We start from the raw sequence: 16,887 nt of genomic DNA, 5'->3' as shown, positions 1-16,887 counted from the left end.
AAGGGCAGGTAAATTGACAAGTCAGGAAGGAGGCGGTATAACGGCATTTCTTGCGTAAGAAGGAGCTTGTGCAGGGAGAGAAGGATATTGCTGTTCCCTGTATTTTTATTTTTGTGATATCCTTTCTGTAATAGCTTGTGTAGGCTATATATATAGAGAGAGTACTTCACAATGAGGTGGGAATTTCAGCCAAGTTACAAAAGGCACTGTTACTAAAAAATAAGACAGTCTGGGTGTAGAATTTCTAAACAAGAAATTAAGAGGGTAGATTTTTGTGGTAGGTCTGGGACTAAGTAGCTGTAGGATTTTTCTGAAGCCTTTATCCCCTTGTTCTTCATCAGAGAGGTGAAAAGGTGTCATGGACAATCATACAAAACTATGGCATATGTTTAGACACAGGTCATGCTAACAGTTTCATTCTTCTAAGTTGTTTAAGTGCTGCATTAAAGGAAGCTAAACCTTTTATTTTTAAGGGCATCCCTTTCACTTGCACTGTGATGAAGAAACCTTTGCTCCTAGAAAAAGAAGAGGGATGAGGGGTTACCCCCCAGCTGGAGCACAATGAGAGTATGAAGATGAGAACTGTAAAATCAGAATAATATTTGATACTAGTGCATTTCTCCCTTTGCGTTAGATGCATTCTGATTTTGCTCCAGTACTATCTAATTCTTGTAATTGCATTCTCTTAACACTATTATTTGTTATTGCAGAGAATTCTTATCTTTCACACAAAGTTTGCATTAATATTGCAATGTACGTTACTCTGCTGTCTAAGAAACAAAAGGCTCATCCTCCACTTGAATGGGTTTTGACGTCTGACATCCACGTCTAGCCTCACCTCTCGTCTCTCACTGTCCATAACTCATAATCCAGGAAGCGCCTTTTTTTTCTTTTTTTTTTCTTTTTTTTTTTTTTTTAATTTTTGGGTGGTTTCAGCAATGGCTGCTGCTCTGATTCTGTTCTTCATGTACACAAACTGCATCTTTCTAGTGTGGATGTGAATGCTGTCCCCTTGTGGATGGTGCTTACAGTCTTAACTGCTGCCTGCAAAACTGAGCGGTATCCTTCATCCAGTTTAAGGTGGTATCTGGTGAATTGCATTCATTTAGCATTACTGAAGGACAGAATTAAAGTTCTTTTTGTATGTCGTCCCACTGTCAGCTAAATCTTTCCCAGAAAATATGCAAAGCGGAGGTTATTGTTTTCCATCTGTGAGGAGTCAGTTACTGCAACAAAGTCGCTTCAAGCTGCCTCTTAAAAAGCACCTATGCTAGCAGCTGTATAATTTTCTAGACCAATTTTTTACATTTGTAGTAATGAAAACAGCTGGGTCATTAAATCCAGCAATCGATCTCCATTTATAATCTGTCTTGGATAGTGCGGCACCCTGCCGCAGCAGGTGCCCTCCCCGCAGCCAGACCCCCGGCCTCAGCCTCTGCCTCTGCCGTGAAACACCTATTTTCTGCCCCTTTCCCATATCCACTCCTAGCACCTCTAGGAGCGCAAATTCCTCCCCAAAATGTCATTGCTATGGCACAGGCTCTAATTCTGCTATTCGGCATTCACAGGGCTGCGGGGACTCAGGCTGCGCGTTCGGTGTCTCCAGCTGAAAAGCAGATGGTTAAAAAAGGTGTGGTTCTGCTTGGAAACAGAGGCAGTGTGTACAGACAGTGATGTAACTGTAAATGTAATGGGGTTTTCTTTCACTATTATTATTTCAATCTATCAGCAGAATAAATCAAATTTAAGAGACCAATATTCTGGATACCTGCTACCTGGATTCTTTATTTGCTCCTGAGAAACCGAGAGAAGGATATGTGACAACTGCGGGAGCATTTTTATGCAGAGCTTTTCAATCTTTTCAGGACCTGCACAGGAATAAAAAAAAGTTAAATGGATTACATTTAATCTTCATACAGCAATCAGTAATTACAGGCAAGATTTTAAAGTGGCTCTGCTGGTATTCAAACCCGATGGTTCTTTTCTTCTTGCATCGCATGGGGATTTACCGTACTGTGGATGCAAAATGTAAATGATTGGGCAATTCCGTGAAATTCAGACATGCATACAAAAATGCCTTTCCAACTTTTTCACACTAACCCTGAAACTGAAAATGGATTTTCCTAGTGTTTGATTAACCAGAAATGAGGTGTTCCTAACTAGGTTGGGGGGAGAGAAGTTCTATAATATTGGATTAGTGAAAGGAGTGAACGGCTTCAGTTTAATTCAACTAGTCTTCTATTTTTAATCTCCAAGGAAACAGCTGAGTTGAATGTTAATTAAACAGCAGTCTTTGATCCACCCAGCCACTCCCGGAGGCATAATAATAACATGTAAGCGCACACGCAGCAAATATATAATAGGTACATTTAAAGGAGTGCATCTCACCTTGCCATGTTCACATTGAAAACGTTTCTTGCTGACCCATTCTTATATTATTTGAATAGGGAAAGGGAAAAAGAGGGAAAAATGCTAAGTTAAACTTTGATGGTCTGAAAGGTAGGGCAGCAGAGCAAGTGTGAGTTCCGATTTTGAGGATGTATAAGGGTTAATGATTAGAAGAGTGGAATCAGGAAAGACCTTAAGCCCAGATCTATGACAGTGGTAATTGAGCTGATTGATTACAACATCTCGTTTCAGACGACTATTGATTTAATCTAGTCTGCAGTCCCATTGGCCCCAGAGGTGCTCCCGAGTGAGGCTCAGCACTTGAACCTGGGTACTCTTCCCTACTCACCGTCTGGATATAAATTTCCAGAATCTGCAGCCATTTATAATTTTCACTCATCATTATGCTTTTATTCAAAAGCTTCTAATTTCAGCAGGCTAATGTTTTTAACCATTGAGCGGGGCAGACGCAGGGAATATGAGACAGCACAGACTGAAAAGGGTGGGTTTTTAAAAAAAAAAAAAAGCAAGACAGAGAGCTGGGGCTATGTGGCTAGTATTTGCATCTGTTGTTTCTGATTCGCAGAGCTAGCAAAGGCTGCATTTGGAGGCAGTCCACAAAGCTGGGCTATCAGTAGGCAGTTTGCTGTACGCGCACGTTCAATTATTAAAATAGTAGACTTTTTTTCTGTCTGATAGCCATAGCGAGGTCATGACATTAATTTATCCAGGGTATTGTGGGTAACTATACAGAAAAAAAGCATAAAGGGCAGAGATGCTGGAGCAGCAAAAAATGGATGGGTCTGAGCAAAAGGAGATTAAGAGGCAATGACCAATCTAATGTACGTATAGCAGTAAGAAGCCGGCACCCGTCACAGACTATTGATGGCAATAAGTATTTTAAGCCATGCTGTGCATGTGTTAATTTTTTTTTTAATATATACCTCAGAAAATGCTAAGCTGAATGCCGTAATCCTGTATTTTTTCAGTTTCCCAAATCTGATTTCGGTCTTGTTTTTGTTGTCTCATGCTTGGCGTTCTCTGCTTGCTCTCTGTCTCTGTCTGTGGGTGTGTGTCTGTCTCCATCTCTCTCTTTCTCTGAGATTACAAACTTAACTGTTTCCTAATTGTCTACTTTCCTCCGTCCTTTACCTAAGAAATTTAATTACCATCACAACAACAGGTCATAAGCGCGTACGAACCGGGCTTAAGGCGTGTACCCCGGCGTCTTGGCTTCCTTTCTTTACTTCGGGGCTGCGCAGTGTTTGCTTTTGGACCTTTCCTGTGAGTGGGTGCCCTTCACGTTTGCTGCCACCGTAAGGTTGCCAAACGGCTACCTGAGCCGGGACTGCGGTGTAGCACTGCATCCTGGGACCTGCCTGTCCGGCTACGCCGAGAGTTTCTACGGCACCAGGCAGCTTTGAGAATTGGCTGGCGAATTGCGTATCACCTGTCCCCCCCCCCCCGGTAAATAATTTTTATACTGCGAATCACAGTGGTGTGGTATTGTCTGGAAAAATAATTCCCAAATACTGTTGGCATAAAAAGGGAAAAGCCGAAAGATTGTCAACACCGTAAGTCATTAAAGTCCCTTGCCTTAAGAACAAAGGAACAAGGTAAAAATGCACACAATAATTATGCTCAGTGGATTTTCATAGCCTGTCAGACAACTTCTGCCTGTGTTTCAGTTAACAGCCTGTGTGCTTTGTTTTGTGTTGTGTATTTTATACCCGTGTCTTGAGCTTCTCTGTGTGTGTGTGAGTATGTATTCGATGTATGTGTATGTGCGCAGACTGCTCTACCAACACGGAGCAAATACCATGCAGATAAATACACAAGTGTAGCTCAAACATGCGTTTTCAGTACTTGGTGTGGTGGTGCGGGTGTATTGCCATTGTTGTCTCGCAGTGCTCCCTCTGACTCAAGCAGCTTCTATTTTTTAATTTTATTTATAATTAAGAAGTCTAAAATTAAAAGAGAAAGAGAAAAAAAATTACTGAGTCCTGTTAAATACCGACTGAAGTCCAGAAACTCACGATTTCAGCACAGTGAATGGTTATTCAGACCCTGGCAGTGTTTTGGCTATGAGACAATTCCTACTTATAAAGAGCACAATGGGGGGGGAGGGGGGGGAAAGAGATAGCATTAATTTTGAGGAAGATTAATATTAGTCTTTTTAATTTTCATTATTTTCTGAAGAAATGAATCCTTGTAGCTTTTGAGAGCTAGCGTGTCCTTCCCACTGGTATTTATTCAAGCAAAGGAAAAAAATGAAGAAGGCGTAGAATAAACTCCTAAGACTGTTCAAGAATTACTGGCATTATTTCTTTCTACATCACGTGTGAGCCTGGGTTGCCTGCTATTCCTGAGGCAGAGGATCGAGGATGAAAGTCTGTGTGTCAGAGCCTGTTTTCACAACTGCATTTGGAGATCTGTCTTATTGATTAGGAAAAAAAGGGGGTGGGAATAGGAGTGTGAGGTGAGGGGAGGACCGACTGACTACTGGCTTATTGCAGCTCAAGACATTTTCTTCCGGAAAGATGTCAAACAACTGAGACACAGCAACAGAGGAAGTAGAAAGGTGGAAAAATAAGAAGAGGGACCCTTTGGAAGAAATGAAGGCATTCCTTATGAGAGCCTTGAGGCTTTTTTTTCTTCTAACATCTGACCCACAAGGGCTAGAGTGACAGCGTCATGCAAATGCTGCAGTCCAGCAGGTCTGAGAGAGGGTGGATGCTAGAGAGTGAGTTAATGTTAATGATGAGTGCAGTGAAAATACCAGCCGATACCACCCCCTCCACACACAACTGCTCTGAGTCAGCATCCGCTGCTTTGCCTTGCCTTTTTGTGCGTGTGTGTGTGTGTGTGCATGTGCGCGCGCATGTGTATGTGTGTGTGTGCGCGTGTGTGTGCTAGTGACTGTGTGTGTGCATGGAAGGTAAAGCCAGTCAGTCAGTGAGAAGCAAAGGTACGTTTGAGAGCAACTAAAATCTGACTGATTTCCATCTTCAGAGCATCAGATGTATTCCCTAAAGAGGATGGGTCTATGCGATGGGGGTGGTATAATTATGTTAATGTCATATTTATAGAGGGGAGAGATTTTTCATTCTAATTATTGATTTGAAAGCTGTGGTCAAAATTGTTTGTTAAATCATGATCAGCTTTAAAAAAAAGAAATTGAATGAAATCTAGGGGCTGCTATACATATATATATATCTCATAGATATATTTTGTTTCGTTTAACTATTTTGTGTCTGAGGCATAACTGATTGAATGGTGCACAGTGACAAAGAAACGGCTCTTATATAATGTTGCATTATATCATCAGCTGAAATAATATTTTAAATAATCCAAAATGTTCTGAAATCTGAAGTATCATTCTGGAGGGGAGGGTGAAGGGCAGGGGTGGGGGTGGGGGGCACTGGCAAATCTTTTCTTCAGCAGAGCGCTCTGTACAGCTTTCTTGTAAATGGATGATTCACCTGTTCGACCAGCAGAGATTCTAATTCTTCCCCCCCTCTTCTCTTTTTTTCCTTTTTAAAGCTGAACGGCTTCCCGAAGAGCACTGAGTTTTCTATGCCAGATTCTGCTCCAGTGGCTAGGACCTTTATGGCTGCTGTTTCTTTTGCTCTGGGCTCTGATGGAGGAAAAAAAAAAAAAAAAAGCCACGGTGGATCCCGTCCCTAAAGTAGAAATTTTCTTTTTCGTTCTGCATACAAGGCTAAAGATCGGAGGAGAATGAATGCGAAAGTAATTCGGGATCGTGGTCGTGCCATTAAAAGTGTTCGGCTTCAGAACGAAATTATTCGGGAAATCTGAGCATTTCTTCTTACTGTACCGACAGTATTTGAAAGTTACGTGTGCTTTGAGCAATCTGGTTCAAGTGACAACAATCTCTGCATGTCAATGTTTTCTACAGCTTATGGAGCGAAAGCTAGTTTTGCCATTGGAAAGGAAGAAGCTTTTGCTAGCAGTCTGTAGAAGGATTAAATGTTGAGCTTGGGGAAGAGGCAAAAAGTGAATACACGCCCAAAGGTTATCCTTGCATCGTGAATGGGTTTAAAGTACTCTGTAACCCAGGGCCCACCTGAACAGTAGGACTAAAAGTAGAATGAGGAAATATTTCAATTAGAAGCCCCTTAACAAGCATTTAATCCTTCTTTCAGGCATTAAGGGAAAAAGAGTAAAATTGTTACTGTACAAATCTGCTGGAAGCAGATTTTAACCCATTTTTAGACGCTTCCCTCTGGTGCATTATAATATGGCTACTTGCGAGACGAGGCAGTGAAGATTTTTTTCCTGTGTTCTTTGTTTTTTCTTTTCAAAAGTTAAGGACTATAATGTAAGAAAAGTCTGTTCAGTCAGCTGATACATTGTTTGAATGTATGTATGTGTCTTGCCTGCTTATTTGATCTTTTCTGCCCCCTACTTGAAACTGTGGTTTGTTGATTTGGGGGGGAAGGAGGGGTTGTTGATTTGGGGGGGGGACACATTGTTTTTTGGGTTTGTTTTGTTTTTGTCTTTAACAATAGCAGTGAAAGTTTTACTGACAGCAATTCAGTTTATTGGAAGACGAATTCTACTGGATCATATCGGACTTTTCCTAGTCCCTGAGACCCTAACTTGTGAGGTTTTTTAGCAACAATCACAAGTCAGGCTCTTGGGACCTAGGCGGAGGGGAACCAGCAGCTTTGGACTGTGATTGTTTCTCTGCAGAATTTAGAGAACCAAAGGAGATTTCCTTGCCTGGAAGGGGAAAAAGGAAAATATACCTATTTCAAATGTTAAGCAGCAGATCTGTTCCTAACAGAAAAAAAACCCTGTTATCCATTGTGCAACATTAGGATGTTACATATTTGTATGTTTAGAAAACTGGACTGGATGCCATGTAGCATTTAGAATTAAGATTTAAGCTGAATGCCAGTGTGCACCTCCAAAAAACCCACAACTCAAAACAGATACTAAAATATACAAAAGGCTTTCAACCATAATATTATTATTGTTATAGACAATTCTGATAGATAGTTACCACAAAGTATATTTTCAGCTGTATTGTTACAGCATTAATTAACTTTTAAAACATAAAGCATAAACACTGATGTTTGAGGCCTAGAAAACATTCATTCTATTGTTGTTTGAATAATGATTCCAGGCTACAGGAAAACTGTTGCTTGGCTTTTCCTGTATCAGGGGACAAGATTTTTTTTTAGTTAGTTGCCATCATTTTTCTTTGTCTAAATGAGAACAAATATCGCATTGAAAATATACTCTCATTTAAATTACATTTTATTCTGATGGAGAATATTGGTGCACAAATCATACTACAGCATTAAAATCACTTTGCACACAGAATCACGTTTCTCATACCTGTTCAATTTAAACTGAACCAGTGACACTCTAAGCACCGGACTCAACCTCTAGCCTCTCCATCCCTTTTTGCATTTTTCCCCCTCCTGACAAAAAAACAGAGAGAGCTTTCGGTTGTCCCTTGTGTGTTAAGTACTTCACTGACTTTGCATAAGAAGATTCACAAGCACCCAAGTTATTCTGCACTGTTCATTAGTCTTGAACTTCCGATCTACAACACATAATTTGATTTGTATTTCTTAATATTTTGTAGGTGGGGTAGTTCTGAGTCATTTTTCTCTGTTTCCTGTGTCTAACCCAAGATGCTGCAGGACCTTGTTGATACATCAGACTTCACTGAGACAAAGGCTTCACACAGATCAGGCATCTAAACTATTTGTTCATTTCAGAAGTGGTATTTTGGCTGCAGTATATTTTTTCCACTTGTGTGGGAGGAATTGTGTTTTATTGTAAACATCGATACTATTGTTAAAATAAATTGTTCTTATCTGTTAGTATAATACTTTTTCGTGTTGTCTTGTTTTCTTAAGAGACAGAAACTATGCGCTGTACGTAGTTTTCAAGTTGCTCAAGATATAATTAGTCTTTAAATAGTCATAAAAATATTGCCTTAGCAATTACAATGATGATACAGTTCCTGCAAATATGCAATCTTTTCTTCGTAAACTGTCCGTCCCACATGCTAAGAACACTCAGAAGAGCTACTTGCAAATATTCAGACACAGAGGTAATTTTTGAACACAGATGCGTTATTCAACATTGACTTCTGTTTAGGCAATATTAGAAAAGTAGATCTGAGTCTGTATAGAAAAGACGAACATGCCCAGCTAGGTGCTACACTCATGAAGCACTTTGGTAGCAACTGACACGAATTATGTACATTAGTTTTCAGTACTGAAAACAGGCTATTTAAGATACCGATCAGGTGAACAAGTATTCTGGTCATTCGAGCTATGTAATGAGATAAAACTATATTGTGTGTAGGTATATACATGTCAGTACGCAATTTAAATTCTGCATAGTATTTATCAAAATAAAAATCCTTATAGGTTTAATCAGATATACAGTGCACATATTAAAGATTTTCATTTATTTTTCAATCGGCAAAATTTTACTTGACTGTGCATGGTTCACATTCAGCACTCTGAATTCATTTTGCATTTAATACTGTACATACAATGAAGGTGAAACTATAGTGTGAAACGTCTGTCTCTGTCAGTCTGAAGATTTCAAGTATGCTCTGCTCTGCAGTGAGAGTGAGAAGAAAATGAATCGTTAGAAGCCCCTACCTGGCTTATTTGGTGCTACAGCAAAAGCCGTAAATATGCAGTACTGCCTCTGCATTACTGCTCGAACTGGGAAACTCCAGTGGCTCGTCTCTTGCCCATCATACTCAGTGCTGCCCCTCACCATAGAGATGGGAAAGTTGGTACACTGCCTTGCTTTTTCCCTCCCCCCTCTTCTTCCCCAGTTTCAACACAGCAAAACCAACCTCTGGTACACATTGGGGCAGAGATGGATGGAGGGGAGGGAGAATCCTGGTCTTCGCTCGGGCAGAATTCTCCCCAAGATCAACAAGATGTTTCCCTGTCCTGGGACTATGTGACAATGCCTACAAACACCATGCAGAAAGCAGTCTTATTTACACATTGGCAGTACGTGAAAGCTGTCTCTATTAGCACAAATAAATAGAACGCATCATCTTCGCTATGCCATGCTTAGATATATGTACAGAATTTCAATATATTCTCATTTCTATATGACTTTACGCTGTTTTCGTCAAAAACGCTTTTAAATGCTATTTAATATGTGATTTCAGAGTAATCAGCTTGTGCTACAACAAAAACAAAAAGCCAAAACACAAGCTCTTGCAAAGGGGGAGGAAGAGAGAGAGAGAGAGAGTGAAAATGATGTGTGGTGCATACAAAAAAGGAATGATATTAACAATTCGATGAATTCCTAGTTGGTAGACCAGACTGAGCCAGACGCATATATTAACGGCTGTCTGCTGCTGATGTGAGCCTGCTCAATGCGGTGGAAATGAAGGATCACCTAGTCTCTGACACCAGCTTATTTGTACGTTTTAATTTTAAAAAGGAAAATCACTGTTTTACATAAACATCTTAACCCCTGCATGATTTTCTTTCTTTTTTCCTCCCTCATATTGTTTGCTAATTTACTGTCAACTTAAAGTGCTGTTTAGCTACAGCCCAACAAAACATCAGTCAAAAAGCAGAGGGAAGTATTAGCTTCTCTTTTGTCTGCCATGTACAATTGGGTTATTAGTACAATAATTGTCTACTTTAATTTTTAGTCTTCATGGGAGATGCAACGATTTTCCAGAGCCTCATTTTTGAAGCATTTTAAGTTTCAACAAGGTACCGTTTCATTTTAAACCTAAACCCCCAAAAATGCTTACAGCTCAAGCTGGGGTGATTTGATCAATTCTTTTCATTAACCTGAAAGTCTTTAGCACCTTAATATAATATTAAATATATGGGACAGGGTTTCTTTTCAAACCATACAAACACAGTAGGATCCATTAATACAGTGCTGAAGACTGTTACATGAGTCAGGGGAATTCCAATCCAAGTTAATTACTGTTGGAATTAGAGGAAAGAATATTTTACTCGAAGTTGTATAACAAGAATCTACAATTATCACATTTCGGGGCATTGCTCTATTCATTTGATGAAAAATGTCAATGAAGTTTAACAGAAGATGTTACGCATTTCCATGGGTAATGAAAATCGGCACATTCACGATTAGCTAACACAATATTTTCAGTGTGTTAATATGCAGTGCAGCAAAAATTTCTGTAGGCAGTAAATGTAACCATCATTTTGATTTGCCCGTATGATGATTATGCTCAATTCCTGACTGGGTACTTAATTTCACACTCAAAAGCAGTCATCTCCTCTTAGGAACCGGCTGTAGCCTACCAAAAAAAAATAAAAAAAGAAAGACCGACTGCTGCCTGAGGTCTATAGCTAGCTAGGTAGTCAGATAGATGTATGTAATAGGAAAAAAACATCTGGGATCCTATAAAAATACCAGCTGAAACTGTGTCACTCAATTAAAAGTACATTTATTCTGTTATGTTCATTTAAAGTATTTTTGTCCAAACAATGTATCTGAGACATTCATCACCTTGTTAAATTTTTCCATTGTTTGATGATTGCAGTAGTCATCGTCAGAGTTTGTTGGATGCTGCGTCGTCCCATTCCTTGGCAACACTAGAGTTATTCTTATTTGGTGAGTTATATTCCGACCAGAATTTGGCTATATTAATTTGTGCGCAAAGCTGTGTTTTACTTCCAGTGCCTGAGTAGCAACAAGTGGATGGACTATGGAAGATTTAGAGAGTAAGCGAACATAAGATTATTAAGATCAACACCGATAAAATTATTTCATCTTTATAAACATCTTTAACCTATTAAGTAGGATTTAAAATTAATCACAGAACCATCCAGTCGCTTATAGACTAAAATTATCTGGTAGGCTTTCAGGATTGGAATCTTTACTCCTGTTCATGCTTATTTAGGAGTTAAGGATTAGTCATAATTGTACGATAAACTGGATATGGTAGTGATAGTTCGAACAACATGAGTATCCTATAGGGAAAAAGGCGGATAATGTTCTGTACTTCTACTTGTTAGCTATTACAACGGGGCTGTGATTCTCTACAAAGAGCATATTTGTTTATTGAGATGGCCAAGCAAATCAACAAGGTATTGCTGAGTAGTTTAGGGCTGGTAATTTTGGTTTTGGTTTTGGGTGGTTTTCTTCCACCACCACCCTCCTCCTCCTCCCCCCCTCCCCCCACCCCCCTCAACTTCTTTTCTTGGATGTGTGCATGTCATGCATGGGAAGGTATGAAGGAAAAACAGCTATTCATCAGAGCCACGTCCCACCCCTTTAATTAAGCTTTTCCTGGACTATGTAAAAACACTGGCAATGTGTAAATTCCATTTGTGTTTTTTTATTTTAGCAGATTCCTAAGTATTATATTAAGATACCTCAGTGATGAAATACATATGGAAATAGTTGCGCTAGCAAGTCACTGGATACTGAAAGGGTTGGATGGCACTGGCACAGAGCCAAGTGGAAGAATGTTGGTTTTTTTTTTCATTTAATTCCTTTCACCTAGTAGGCTCCTTAAGCATTAGGCAGAACCCAGTATGTGGCTAAGTTATTGCTCTAGTGATCATCACACAAAAAGCACAGTCTTAGCATTTGTAAATTTTCTTCAGGGAGGTTTCTAATCTAGACAGCATTTGCGTTTGGGGATTACACCACAGTCTGTTCCCCACCACCTCCCCCTCTAACATGTAGCCCTTTCAACTTCTTCAAAGAAGTGGGGAAAAGTAGGTTCTTTTATTAATAGCAGAAAACAAACCGACTGCTGGACTTCCGTGGCAGAGCTCACATAATGCGGCAGGGTGGGAACTGTAACAAAGAATGCTTGAATGCACTAAACGTATAGTGAAACCCCATTTACATTCACTGATGGAGCTTAAAGTACAATAAGTGAGAAGTTTAAAGTAGAAATAAGCAGGGCCATGAAAAGACTTCAGTGAAGGTAGATACTTCTTGAAAAGTTTAGCACAGGATTTAATTTCAAACTCAAGTCCTTCCTAGCAGAACGCGTTTCTTCATAATACATCCCTTTACGCAAAGCATCTCCATCAGATGAAGGTAAATCAGATGAAGAGCGTATCTTCAATGCATAAAGTAGTAGATTCTGTTTATCCGATTTATACACTGATTTTCATACAAGTGAGACAGTTCGCAGTGGAAAACTCTTCGTGGTTCCCTGTCTGTTCGTCTGCACTCTCTCTCCTCTACAAACTGCCTTCGATGTGAAACAACCAACTCTGAGTCTAGAAATAAGTTTGATTGTGGGGTCCGGGGTGATTTCTAGTTCTACTTCTAAAATTTATGTGTACATGTTGGTGTAGGTACGCCAGAGAATTGGGCGAATTAGTTGTTTTCTCTGCTGAAGTTTATTCTGTGAAATAGAATCACAATATTGCTAATGAGTAGCTGGCACCTCTCACCTTCTCTTCTCTTCCACCATAGTAACCATCTCTTTGCCTCAGCCCCTTCCACAGCCCCACTGTAGCACCCTACGAGATGCCACCTTCATTCTCCTAGGAGTCTGAATTAGCTTGCTTCCACTTTTTGCATTTGTCTCCATGATGGTTCTTCATCCTGAACGTGAAGGACATATAAATTGGCCTTACCTGTAACTTTTTGCAGAATCTGCATCCCTTCCCTCGGCCTGTTTGGAAACCAGAGGTTATATATAAGGTTGCTAGTTGCAGTTTTCCAGATAAAGTTTTTCTTCTTGTTAATTTTCTTCTTTCAGTGGCATGGTAGCCCTGATCGCCGCACAGTTGGAACAGAGGATCATTTGTGGAACATCAGATTTAATAACTGTGATTTTGGGGGTGGGGTGCGGGGTGGTATGGAATGACTTTCTGCTGCTTTCTTCAGCAGAGGTAGTTTCTGCTAGTGATGGGCATGAAATATTTGCTACCAGCATTTAGTTGGATTCACATTTCCAGAAGTTTTGACGATCGGTCCTCATCCTCGAGGAGCATAGTTCTGCTTTGGGCATACAACAGGCAGGCAGGCAGTTCTGCTCTGGAGACCCTCGCAGCAGGCTCGCGGTGCCTGCCCTCACGCAGGCAGCCGGCACGAGCCTAATCTGTGCGCAGCACCGGCCGCGCACAGCACCTCGCCCTCCGTATCCGTGTGGGGGCCCAATGGCACGGGCATCAGCTTTTAGCAAGCCTGGTGTGTGAAATGGCTGGTGCAGCCATTTTGTGGTGGGATTTACGGCTTTTCACTGCAAGCGGAGGGTTCACTTCTCTGTTGGGAAGTTTTCTCACAAGACTGAGGATACACAGTGCTTATAGCTCCTGCTCATGTACTTATATACACACACTGGAGTATCCAGGGAGTTAGATTTACTGTTACATTTTTAAAAAAACCTAGGAGACTGTGCTTTTCTGGTATTTATTATGTCAGCCTATTATTTTGGATATTTATTCTCAAACTTTCTGAAATAGATGAGTATGGTCAAAATATTGATGTGTTAGGAGTCATTGGGGCACCCAGTTCTGAAACAATGGCTAGATGTTTAAAAGTGAAGCAGGTTACCAATACAGTGTTGGAAACCTCTCCCGACTGACTCAGAGGGATAGATTTCTTGTGGGTGTTGCCGGTATATGAGAATTGAGCTTTGGTAGGCTTTTATGAGTTAATAAATTCCAAAGGCTGCAGTTTGGCTTTCAGAAATTTGGTAATCATTCCCTAAATGCTAGTGGGAAATCAAAATTACTACATGTAATAACTAACACTTTTTAAAACCCTTCAGATGTTTCCAAACCACCGCCTACGTGCTCTTCTTTCCTGCATCAATGACTAAAGATTTAGGGTCGCTTCCTGGCACCCAACATGAACACAGACAATTCCCTTGAGCTCCCTTTCAGTGAGTCAACCTTTATTTTCCTTCCCCGACACTTGCCCTGTGTTGCCCAGGCAGACCGTGGGCTCTCTCACATGGGGACCGCCGCTCACTAACTGGGAGCACGGTAACTAGGACGGTGGGACCTTGGCTTTGGTTAGAGCTCTGAGGCACAGTATAATACAAATAATAGCAAAGAATTCAGTGGTCAGTAGGAGGTCACGATTTACTGTGGTGGTGTGTGGGGACATTTTATACATGTCTTTTACAGCGCTCCTTCTGCTGTTTGTTCTTCAGGTGTCCGCGGTAACTTACTGCTGTGGCTGGGAAGAGAGAGGAAAACATCTGAATAAGCTATGAGATCTCACATCTCAGTGTTCACCTACTCTCCATCGAGACTAGTCAACTTCGTTTGGGCTTCCACAATTAGTTTTTTTAGATTAATATTTTTAATGGTCCTAATGATCTTCTGCAATAGCTAGTAACAAAAAAAACATGATAAGGGGTAGCTCCAAAAAGAGTCCCTGGGGTCAGCATTTTTCTGTAAAGCAGTCTTTTGTATGTCTCAGTACTGCATGCTTTTACTGTGGCCAAAATATCCTTCAGCTGGCATCCAGCTCAGAATGTGAAGTGACAGCAGAACTTAATATCTGCAGTAGTCTTCTCAGAGGACTTGCAGACTCTCCTGTCCTGTGGTAAAAGCTATGGCTGAATGCCGTCCTATACCCTCTCTGCTTCTACATACCACCTGCAGTTTACTGAACTAGGAAACATGGTACCACACAAGGTTTGCACCTTACATGCACCAGGCAAGGAAGACAGCCAGACATTTTCCTCCTTTCCTTCCCTCCTTTTCCCCTCCCGCTTACGTCCTCCCTTGCCCTCCTTCCTTGTGTCTCCCACACACAGCAGAAGTATCACATGTCCGCTGCCAAGGCAAACTCGATCATCTAGTCTGACTTCCTCCATAAAACATGCCAAAGCATTCACCAAGCAACTCCCACATCAACACCAACAATTTCTGTTTGGTTAGTGTGTATATTTAGGATTTGGGATGGCAGAGAATCCATAATAACCCCAGGAGCTGTGTCCCAGTAGTCTATTACATCACTATTAAAAACATAGGCTTTAGTTCTAACTGGAATTTGTTTAGCATCAGCTTCCAGCTACTGAAACTTTTCCTGGCAATTTAAATGGCCATTTGCTTTCACCTCCTAGCATTTTCATTGAAAAACTAATTAGATTGTCTTCATTGTCTTACTGTAAGTTATGTTTTGGAGAAGATCGGATCACGTTGCTTATTTGAACCCTTCCCATTTTGTCAATATCCTCTGCAAATACTAATACCAGAACGAGCGATCTGATGTCAGCAACAGGTTTATTAGTTGTGCTAGGAGTTCCTCTTTTCTTTTGTTTGACTTACTCATGTACCTTGTTTATTCTCTCCTTCACTCCACTGTACTAAGACCACAAGCATAGCTGAAGGAATAAAGAGTGAAAGAGATTTGAAAAAGACTTGTCTGAGATACTTGAAGGTGCCTAAGTCCAGCTAAAATTAGTAGGAGTTTAGCACCTAAACTGTTAAGTACTTCTGTTGCCTTTATTCAAGCAAAACTTCATGTCAGTGGGAGAACTAACAGAATTAGCTTATTGGTGTTTGGTTAAATATTAGCCGGGTAATTTTTAACCTCCGTTAATCTATTTATTGAATAAATTTTGTTTAATTTCAGAAGGAAATGACAGCAGCTGTATTATTCTTACTATTTAAAAACTTACTTGGTCTCAGCATTTTCTGTGCTTCTAGTATACTCGAGTTACAGAAATAGATCCTACAGATGGATTAAAACGTACCCATGTGTTGAAACCATGCAATCAGTCTCACATTTTACAGGTATTCATCCAAACAGCTAGGATACAGCTAGCTAAGGGATTATTTTTAATGTGTTTCTCCAAAGTTCTGTAACCTACTCCCTCCCCAAGGCTTATTTGTCTGATCTCAGTAAATCTTCAAACCTATATGTTTTATCATTTTTCTATCAAGGTTTTGGGGAGGAGGGGTGTGGGAAGACTGATCTTAGATAAGCAATGCAAGTTGGTTAAGAAGGGAGATGGCTGTCATCTGTAGTCTTTCCAGACACAGCAGTACAATTCCAGACAGTCACCTGAGTATTATCGCTTTGTCTCAACTATAAATCACAGTCTGGTAATGGCCAAGGCTGACACCCTGACATTTTCAAGAAGAGTAAAAGACCTGATTTGAATGGAAATCAATTTCATTTCACAAATCTTGGGATACTAATCCAAACCTGGTCTTGTTCTTTTTTGCATCTTATTCAGAATTTCCATGATCTTGATAAAGGATTGGTTGTGTTATACAATGACTTTCATTTCCTACATACAGTTTAAAATTACAGAAATGTGCGTGTGTAAGCAATGCATCACGGGATCTGGTTCCACACAGGCGTGGGAAAGAAGCTCCCTTTTCTGACGGCCTGTTGAAGGTGATGGGCACAGCTCCTTCGGCTGACAGTGCAACTTTAACTACCTTACCTTTTTACCACCTCCACAGGCAGTAGCTAGCCTGCACTGGAAGGAAGGAAAGACACGGCTCAGAGTGTGTGATCTCGCAGCCCTGCTCCCCTGGATGTGAATGCCCG

At 40.5% G+C, this 16,887-nt stretch overlaps 1 long non-coding RNA gene across 5 annotated transcripts in view; it reads left to right on the top strand.

The window, feature by feature from the left end:
* Nucleotides 1-8,255, top strand: part of LOC142061119 (uncharacterized) — a 248,412-nt gene extending 240,157 nt beyond the window's left edge. For all 5 annotated transcript variants that reach the window (XR_012662063.1, XR_012662065.1, XR_012662067.1 and 2 more), the window contains one exon: nt 5,932-8,255. This is a non-coding gene — a long non-coding RNA (uncharacterized LOC142061119). The remainder of the gene's footprint in view (nt 1-5,931) is intronic.
* The last annotated feature ends 8,632 nt before the right edge of the window (nt 8,256-16,887 follow it).

This window comes from Phalacrocorax aristotelis, chromosome 1 (assembly GCF_949628215.1).
Source record: "Phalacrocorax aristotelis chromosome 1, bGulAri2.1, whole genome shotgun sequence".
Lineage (NCBI taxonomy): Eukaryota > Metazoa > Chordata > Aves > Suliformes > Phalacrocoracidae > Phalacrocorax > Phalacrocorax aristotelis.
Note: the sequence above shows the minus strand (reverse complement) of the source record. Positions and strands in the feature narration are given on the sequence as shown.